The sequence below is a fragment of the Vicia villosa genome, unplaced genomic scaffold, assembly GCF_029867415.1.
Source record: "Vicia villosa cultivar HV-30 ecotype Madison, WI unplaced genomic scaffold, Vvil1.0 ctg.001297F_1_1, whole genome shotgun sequence".
In the NCBI taxonomy this organism is placed as follows: domain Eukaryota; kingdom Viridiplantae; phylum Streptophyta; class Magnoliopsida; order Fabales; family Fabaceae; genus Vicia; species Vicia villosa.
In genome coordinates, this window is record NW_026705564.1 from 276,612 (window position 1) to 285,149 (window position 8,538).

General features: G+C 29.2%; 1 long non-coding RNA gene across 1 annotated transcript; it reads right to left on the bottom strand.

The window, feature by feature from the left end:
- Positions 1-261: 261 nt before the first annotated feature.
- LOC131634450 (uncharacterized) lies at positions 262-1,125 on the bottom strand. Its single transcript, XR_009293544.1, has 2 exons — positions 779-1,125; positions 262-586 (listed from the first exon to the last, which is right to left on the bottom strand). It is a non-coding gene; the product is annotated as an uncharacterized LOC131634450 (long non-coding RNA).
- Between the last annotated feature and the right edge of the window lie 7,413 nt (positions 1,126-8,538).

Below are 8,538 nucleotides of genomic sequence, written 5' to 3' on the forward strand. Positions count from 1 at the left end.
AAAACTTTAATAAAATAGAATAAATATCTTAATGTTAAGAAATATAATAATTTTCCAACATATAAATGATAGCAATGAAACTATCTTTTAATTAATATTTTTTCTTTTTTCTTTTGATAAACATTAAGTATTTTTAATCTAACCAATCTGTCGGAAAAATTTTAACCAGTAACAAAAAAACACACATTTCACAAACCTGTAAATTTTATTCAAGATCTCCATGAATCTTATAACAATCATGACAATTAACTTCAATCAAAACAACATTAACCCACACTAATAATATAAGATCAAACAATACCAAATATCAAATTCTCAACATTATTATAGTTCAAGTTTTTTTGCAAAAAATAAAAGATCAAGAACAAACAGAAGGAGGAAGCAGAAGATCTGATCCAAAACTCTTTCATGCCGATATCGCTCACACACCTTCATCCGCTCGAAATCCCAGCCGCGGTGTCCTGCTCCAAAACACAAACACGAAAAAGAATTAGAAAAATAAACACATAGTAACAACTCACCTTCAATTTTATATCGTATAATTTCAGATCTGAAAATTTTTGTTCCATCTCATTATAGTCCAGATCTACAAAAATTAGCACCCAAAATATTAATGAAATGTAAAAAAAAAAAAAAAAACTTTTTAAAAAAGTAATAAATATAATGGTTGAATCTTCAAAGTAAGAACACAACACAAAAAAGATAGTAACTTAAAAATCATAAAAGTGAATGAAAAATATAGAGATTAGAAAGAGAAGGAGAGATATGAAGAAAATACTTTCTAAAAAATCATGTTTAAGATGAAACACACATAAAGATTGAATCTTTAAGCAAGAGGTTAGGGAAGAAAGAAGAGAGAATGTTGAGATAAAAAAGAAAGATGAAGTAAACAAAGAGAGAGAAGAGAGAATGAAAAGTGGATGGAAAAAAATGAGAATAAAATAATAATCCATAGTAAACATGCAAATGGTAGAAGTAACAAATGGTATTGGGAAAAGGCAAGTTGTGTAAAGTTATGGAAAGAGAAAAGAAGGAAGCAGAGGGTTCCACGTGGACAGCTTCATTGATGAGTATTGGGAAAAAGGGTAAAAATGGTATTTTAAGAACATCTATCTTTCTTATATGATAGATAAAACACGAGGAAGAAAAAATAGAGAAAAATGCATATGAACCATTACAATGATAAAGAACATGCAAGGGTAGTGGGTGGATAATTCTGCTGACATTGAGAAGTTGTTCAAAAATCACTTTCAAGCTCTCTATATTGATGATAGAATCATGGAGCCCTGGCTTTTAACGCGTAACAATTTTCCTAACCTTGTTGTTCAGACCAGAAGCGGAGTGGAGGCTACTGTGACACTAGACGAAATCAAACAAGTTTTATTTTGGATGGTTTGTTGGAAGTCTCCTAGGTCTAGCGGCTTTCCAGCGGAATTCTATCAAAAGTCCTGGAATAAAGTAGGATAGGATGTTTGCAGTTTCATAAGAAACTTATGGGACAATCCAAGGCTATAAGCGAGGTCAATTATACCCATCTTTGCCTCATTCCTAAAGTTAATTCGCCCCAAAATGTAAATCAATTTAGGGATATAGCTTTGTGTAATAGTATCTACAAAATTATTAGCAAGATTGTTGTGAATAGGCTGAAGAGTAGTATGACTCATATTATGACTCCCTACCAAACGGGATTCATGCCTAGCAGAAGCATACATGATACCATAATTGTGGCCAATGAAATGATACATAGCATGAACAAGTTTTAAGGCAACAAGTGCTTTTTTTACAATGAAGATAGATTTAACCAAGGCTTATGACATGATGAGTTGAGACTTTAACGCTAAAGTGCTGAAAGAAGTTGACATTCCAGACAAACTTATTTCTATCATTTGGAAGTCCATAACCATGGTGAAGATGAATGTTGTTTTATGGCAAGGGAAAAAAGGTGGATACTTTAGCACAAGAAGAGGGCTAAGGCAAGGAGATCCCATCTCCCCTTATCTCTTTGTGCTTTGTATGGACAAGTTATCTTATATGATTTGCGACTGCCTTGAGGATGGCAACTAGATTAGTATGAAGACAGAAAAATCAGGAACGAGTATCTCGCATCTTATGTTTGCGGATGACATCCTTTTTTTTGGTAAAACTACTGAAAAATAGATGGAGTGCACCGTGGAGGTTTTGCATAACTACTACTCCAGCTATGGGCAACGTATCAGCCACCATTTCGAGAAATGTGGGACTAACAACTCACACTTGTACACAATAATCTCCCCCTCAAGTGTGAGTTCATCCACTATGCTTCCCCTCAAGCGAAAGCTCTTTTTCATCCACATAAACTTGTACCTCCATTGCGGGCAATACAATGGGACACGCCGCCTAACCACCACATTGTTAGGAAGACTTTCGATACAAGGAGTTGGTCCCTTAATTCAACCATCGGCTCTGATACCACTGTTGGGTCATCACGGAGAGCATCCACATATTGGGTCAAGATCAACACACAAGTGAAAGATACACCACGTATTCACCCAAAACTTCAAGGTGATAGGTGTATGGGTTATCTCACTTATAAAGTGTCCAACCTCCACTTTTCCAAGCAATGTGAGACTAACAACTCACTTGTACACAACGTATTTATACTCTATTAACCAACTTTATTTACTATTTAAGATTTTCTATATCTGAGAACTCATTAATCAAATTATGAATTGTATTAACCAACCTTATACAGATTATTAACGGAAGTTCATTCAATACGTACGATTATTTTTTGATGTCAGGACACTCACTAACCAAGCTATAAACTATGTTAATCAATTTTTCATGCTCAATTTGTGACACCCGTAATTTAATTAATTATTTAATTAAATTATTTTTGGATTATTTGTTGATAAATTGTTATATGTTGCGTTGTGTTGCTAAGTTGATTATTTAGTTGATTAGTCGGTCGATTACCAATAGTATCATTTAGTATTATTAATATTAGAAATAATATCAATATAAATATTAGTTTTATATGAGATTATTTGTGTTGGGCTTATTTTATAGTGGTGTATAGCAAAGTGGGGGTGTGAGAATTAGGCCCAATAGAATTATTAAGAATAATATAATATAAGGTTAAGTTAATAAGAATTAGGTTAAGGAGAATATAGCGAAGTCTTGGAGAGAGAACGTAGAGGTTACAAAAGTTGCAACGTTGCAGAGAAGTGGAAAAGAGACAAGCTAGGTTTTCAATCGGAGAGTTAGAGCAACCTTCAAGCCAAGGTAAGGATGGGGTTCTGACTCTATAATAGGGTATATGATGAATAGTATGTGGGGATTGGATTTATATGAAGTTGCTATGTATTTATGAATTGTCTGCATAAATTGTTCTGTACCATTGATGATATTTTCTCTGTTGGCAAATTGTTTATGTTGATTTGGTTGTTGTATTACTGGGTTGTGTCATGTTGCCAGATTTATACTGATAATAGAAGAAAATCTGGAGAAGTAAAGAAAATTGCAGAAGCCACGTGAATGAAACATGTGCCGAGGGGTATGGAAAGGTGCCGATCGGCACCATGTTTTGATGATGATAGGCCTAATATATATATATATATATATATATATATATATATATATATATATATATATATATATATATATATATATATATATATATATATATATATATATAATTTTAGTTGACTAAGTACTATTGGTGGCACAATTACATATTATGGTCAGTAAATCAATTAGTTCAATTAAATTGTTGTATATAAATATCGTAGAAGTGCAGTGGTAAAAAATTTATTGGAAGGTAGCAGAGTTAATATTTAGTAGAGTTATGTCAGTAGCAGGTTAGGAATAAATAGCAGAGTCATTGAAAATTGACAGAATTGTTAAAATAGTAGAGTTAGTAATAAAATGGTAGAAATAATTTAATAGTAGAGCTGATCGAAGAATGGTGTAGTGACTAGTAACTATATTTTGTAAGTAAATAACATGAAGAAAATGGTGACTAACTTGACAATGAGATATTGGTAGCAGTATGAATTGAAATAGTAGTACAAAGTAGAAAAGAAAATAGTAATTTTAGCAGATAATTAATTAATCGGAGATATTCGAAATTGTCTGAATAAATACGTTGGACGGTTGTAGTATATTTTGGTTGATTCGACGTGTTGTATACCTTGCGTAAAAATGCGAATTTTGCAGGTGTTAGTGAATATATGCTGTATTGTCTATATTTTATGGGTAAAACTAAGTTGTAGGCCTATGGCAAGTGATGAATGGTTGTTGAGTTGCTGTTGAATAATCGTTGTTGTTGTTGCCGTTGTATTTATAAAGTTGTTGCGTACATAGCATATCATGTTGGGAGCTAATGCTCGGTAAGATGGTCTGGATTGACAAAAAGTTGAAGTTGAAGGCTTATGCCTTGTTAACGGCTCTATTAATTGGCTGATTATTAAGTTGGGAGTTTTGCTCAATTGCTACCACATGCATGTGCATTGTACGAGTCGCATTTCGTGTTGCATAATTGAATTGTTGTTATTATATTATGAGGATGTTGTGTTGTTGAATTGTGATGATGGATGTTGTTTGAAAGTTGTTGAAGTGGTGATTTTATATAATCTGATTCTAATATATTATTTATCATACATCCGATTATATGGTTCGATATCTCACTCTTTCTGTTTGAATGTTACCCCTATGTTGGTAACGTGCAGGTAATCCATAATAAAGGCTAGTTATCTTCATTGGTTCAAGTCGGTGTCGTCGCTCTGATACGTAACACTCGGGGGAATGAACGCTTGTTGCTTTATTGTTGATTTTATTCCATTGCTGAATTTTAAGTTGAATTTCGTTAAGAGCTTGTTGTTTTAAAGTTGTTTTAAGTTGGACAAAGATGTTATATCATTTTGAGTTGAAATTTGTGATTCCGCTGCTTAAGTAACAAAGTTGTTTTGTTTTAAAGACTAAATATTGTTGTTATCTGTTCACCCGATGTTTCAAGTGTTATGTATCCGTTTATATGCAATAATTGTCGTTGTTGTATGAAGTAAATGTGACATTCTATTTGTGCGTGGAATTTTGAAACTCGGATTTTAATATTATTCGTCAGGTAGAAATGAGGTGTTACACAATTAATCAATTTTATTTTGTTATTTAATATTACTTCAACATATATATTAGTCAAAGTATGAATTGTATTAACCATGATTTTATATGTTATTAACTAAATTATTTTAGAGAAAAAATTATAAAAAATCAAAATAAAAAATGATTGTTCACCCAATTTATAAACAATAAATAAAATGTAGGTGTAAAATTGAGTGTCAAAATAACATTAGTCTTAATTATAAATGGTGATTTTTTCAAATTTATATAATAAAGCTTCGTTCTTTCCCATTTTCATATTTTCATTAATTTTAGACGAAGATTCATTTTGGAAATTTTTTTCCTATATGCCACATGTGTGAAATGATATTCCCCATATGCCACAACTTGAAATTTCATTCTCAGATTGCCACACCTAATACCCTTGTCTCCAAATTAAATTGTGACATGATACCTTGTTTCCAAACAAAATGGCGACATGGTGGGCCCCCTCTGTCCAAGAGAGCATGTCGTCAAACCAAATGGAGTCATACTCTTTTTTATTTTATTTTTTTTCGTTTTTGTTAATTAAACTATTTTTGTTATATATATTTATATTATATAAATCCAATAAATAATTTAATTGATTTAAAATTATTTTTAATTAATTTTAAATAATAAAAAAATAAATTAATTTTTTTAAAACATAATTAATACTAAATAATATTAATACAACTTAATATGAATAAGGATTTACGCATTTGGCCTGCAGCACTCGCATTAGAATTGAAATGGACACCGTTGAAAAAAATTAATTTAAAATTAATTAAAACTAATTTTAAATCAATTAAATTATTTATTGAATTTATATAATATAAATATATATAACAAAAATAGTTTAATTAACAAAAACGAAAAAATAAAAATAAAAAGAGAGCATGACTCCATTTGGTTTGGCGACATGCTCTCTTGGACAGAGGGGGCCCACCATGTCGCCATTTCGTTTGGCATATGGGGAATATCATTTCACACATGTGGCATATGGGGAAAATATTCTCATTTTGGTCCCTCAAAAAATTACATAACCCAAATTAGTCATTCATAATAAAATAGACCCGATTTAATCCCTTACAAAATTTAACTAGACCATATTAGTCCTTCTGTTAATATTTTTTTCAAACCATTTTTTTTTTGTTTTAAATCGTGACTGGACTGCCACATTGGATTTTATTTATTTTTCATTTTTTAAATACTAAATTGATTTTTATTTTAATTTCATTTTTAAAAAATTATGAATTAATAACATAAAAAGTCAAAATAGTTTCTTATAAGGAGTTGAACTCAGGTCCTTTAAACCACATCTTACGTCTTTATCATTAGACTAATGTATATTTATGATAATTAATTTCTATAATTTCTAATAATCTTAAACAATTAGTCCCTTTAGATTAAATGACAATTAATTTACACAATAAAAAGTGATTTGTCTATTTGTAAATGATAGTCACTTTACTAACAATAGAAATTGATTTGTCTAGTCGTAAATGATAGTTACTTTATTAAAAATAGAAATTGACTTGTTTTATTTTAAATAATAGTCACTTTACTAACAAAAGAAATTGATTTTTCTAATTGTAAACGATAGTCTCTTTATTAACAATAAAAATTGATTTGTCTAGTTGTAAAGTGAATATCATTTAAGTTAAGGGACTTGGGTTTGAGACCACGTAGGTCAAAATTTATGTACATAATTTGTTAATATTAATAGAAATCATGAGAATTACTTATCATGAATATACATTGACATAGTGATAAAGACACAAAGATGTCTTTTAAAGATTTTGTGTTTGTTTCCTTATAAGAAACCATTTTGGATATTTTAATATTATTAATTCATAATTGTTTAAAAATGAAATTAAAGATAAAAAACAATTTAGTATTTAAAAAATGATAAATAAAAAATAAAATCCAAAGTGGCAGTCTAGTTACGGTTTAAAAGTATGAAAAAAATTGTTTAAAAGTAAGAAAAGAACCTGTTTAAATTTTGTTAGGGATTAAGTTGGATCTATTTTTTTGTGAGAGACTAATATGATTTGTGTAATATTTATTTGTGACCAAAATAGATCTTCACTCTTAATTTTACGTTTTTTATATTATTTTATTTAAAGCTTCAAAATTTTTACACTCATACAAATATCCATTTCATGAAATGCCACCTTTCAACAAAGAGCAATACTACCTTGACACCAAGAATGATACCAAATATTTATATATGTTCATTGTAAACATTGTAACCGTACTCGTGAACAGTATTTGTGAATAGTATATGAATAGTAATTTTTATTGGTAAATAAAAGTTGGTTAATAAAATGGTGAAGTTGATTAGTAAACGTCTCAATATTAAAAATAATTTTTATTAATAAATAAAGTTGGTTAATGAAATGTAAAATGTTGGTTAATAAAATTATAAAGTGAGTTAATAAACGCTCAAATATTAAAAATATTTTTTAGTAATATAAAATAAAGTTGTTTAATAAAATATAAAATTTCGATTAATGAAGTTATGAATTCGGTTAATCATATAATTTTATATCGAAATTTTTTAATTAAACATTAAGAAACAAAAAAATTATATATATTTTTTTAAATTATTATTATTATTATTATTATTATTATTATTATTATTATTATTATTATAATATTTTAATGGTCACCATGTTAGTAAACAGTAAAATAGTATAGATGTAGAAATTAGTTTCAAAATATAATATTTTTTCAACAAATATAAATTTGTCTCTAACAAATGTGAAAGGAAATGTCAAGGTATCTTATTTCTTCTACTAGTTAGCTATTTGTACAACTCTCAGCTTAACGACAAATTCAAATAAATGTAATGAATCAAATAATTGGATTCTAATCGTACAAATCATGCCTAATCACACTAATTTTGTTGGATTCTCACTATCCCTTCACCGACATGAATTAACAATATATTATATAATTTTTAAATTACGAGAAACATGGAATATTGTTTTTGAGACAAAATGAAATTAATATAATTTAACTTCTAGCATCTTAAGAGAAATTTGTTGCTTAATTTCATGTCACTCTTTGGAGCTGTTATGGTCATATCATATCATGCCATCAACTCAAACGTCGTGATAACATCTCCCATTGCTTTCGTACAAGGGTCTTCTCTATCATTAAATCCAAAAAATTTAATATTACATGACTTAAAAACACTATTTAATTTAAGAAAATTTCTTTATTAGGGTCGGAGCCAAGGCCAGCTAGTCCGGGCAGACGCCCGGGCTTAATCCCTATTTTCTTTGTATTCCACCCAATTTAATAGTCGATTTTTAGACAAAATCAGGGACAAAATTAGGGACAAATTAGTAAAAATAAGGTGTGAAAATTAAAATAGATGAATAATTAATGGTGTAAAGTTTTTGACCAGGT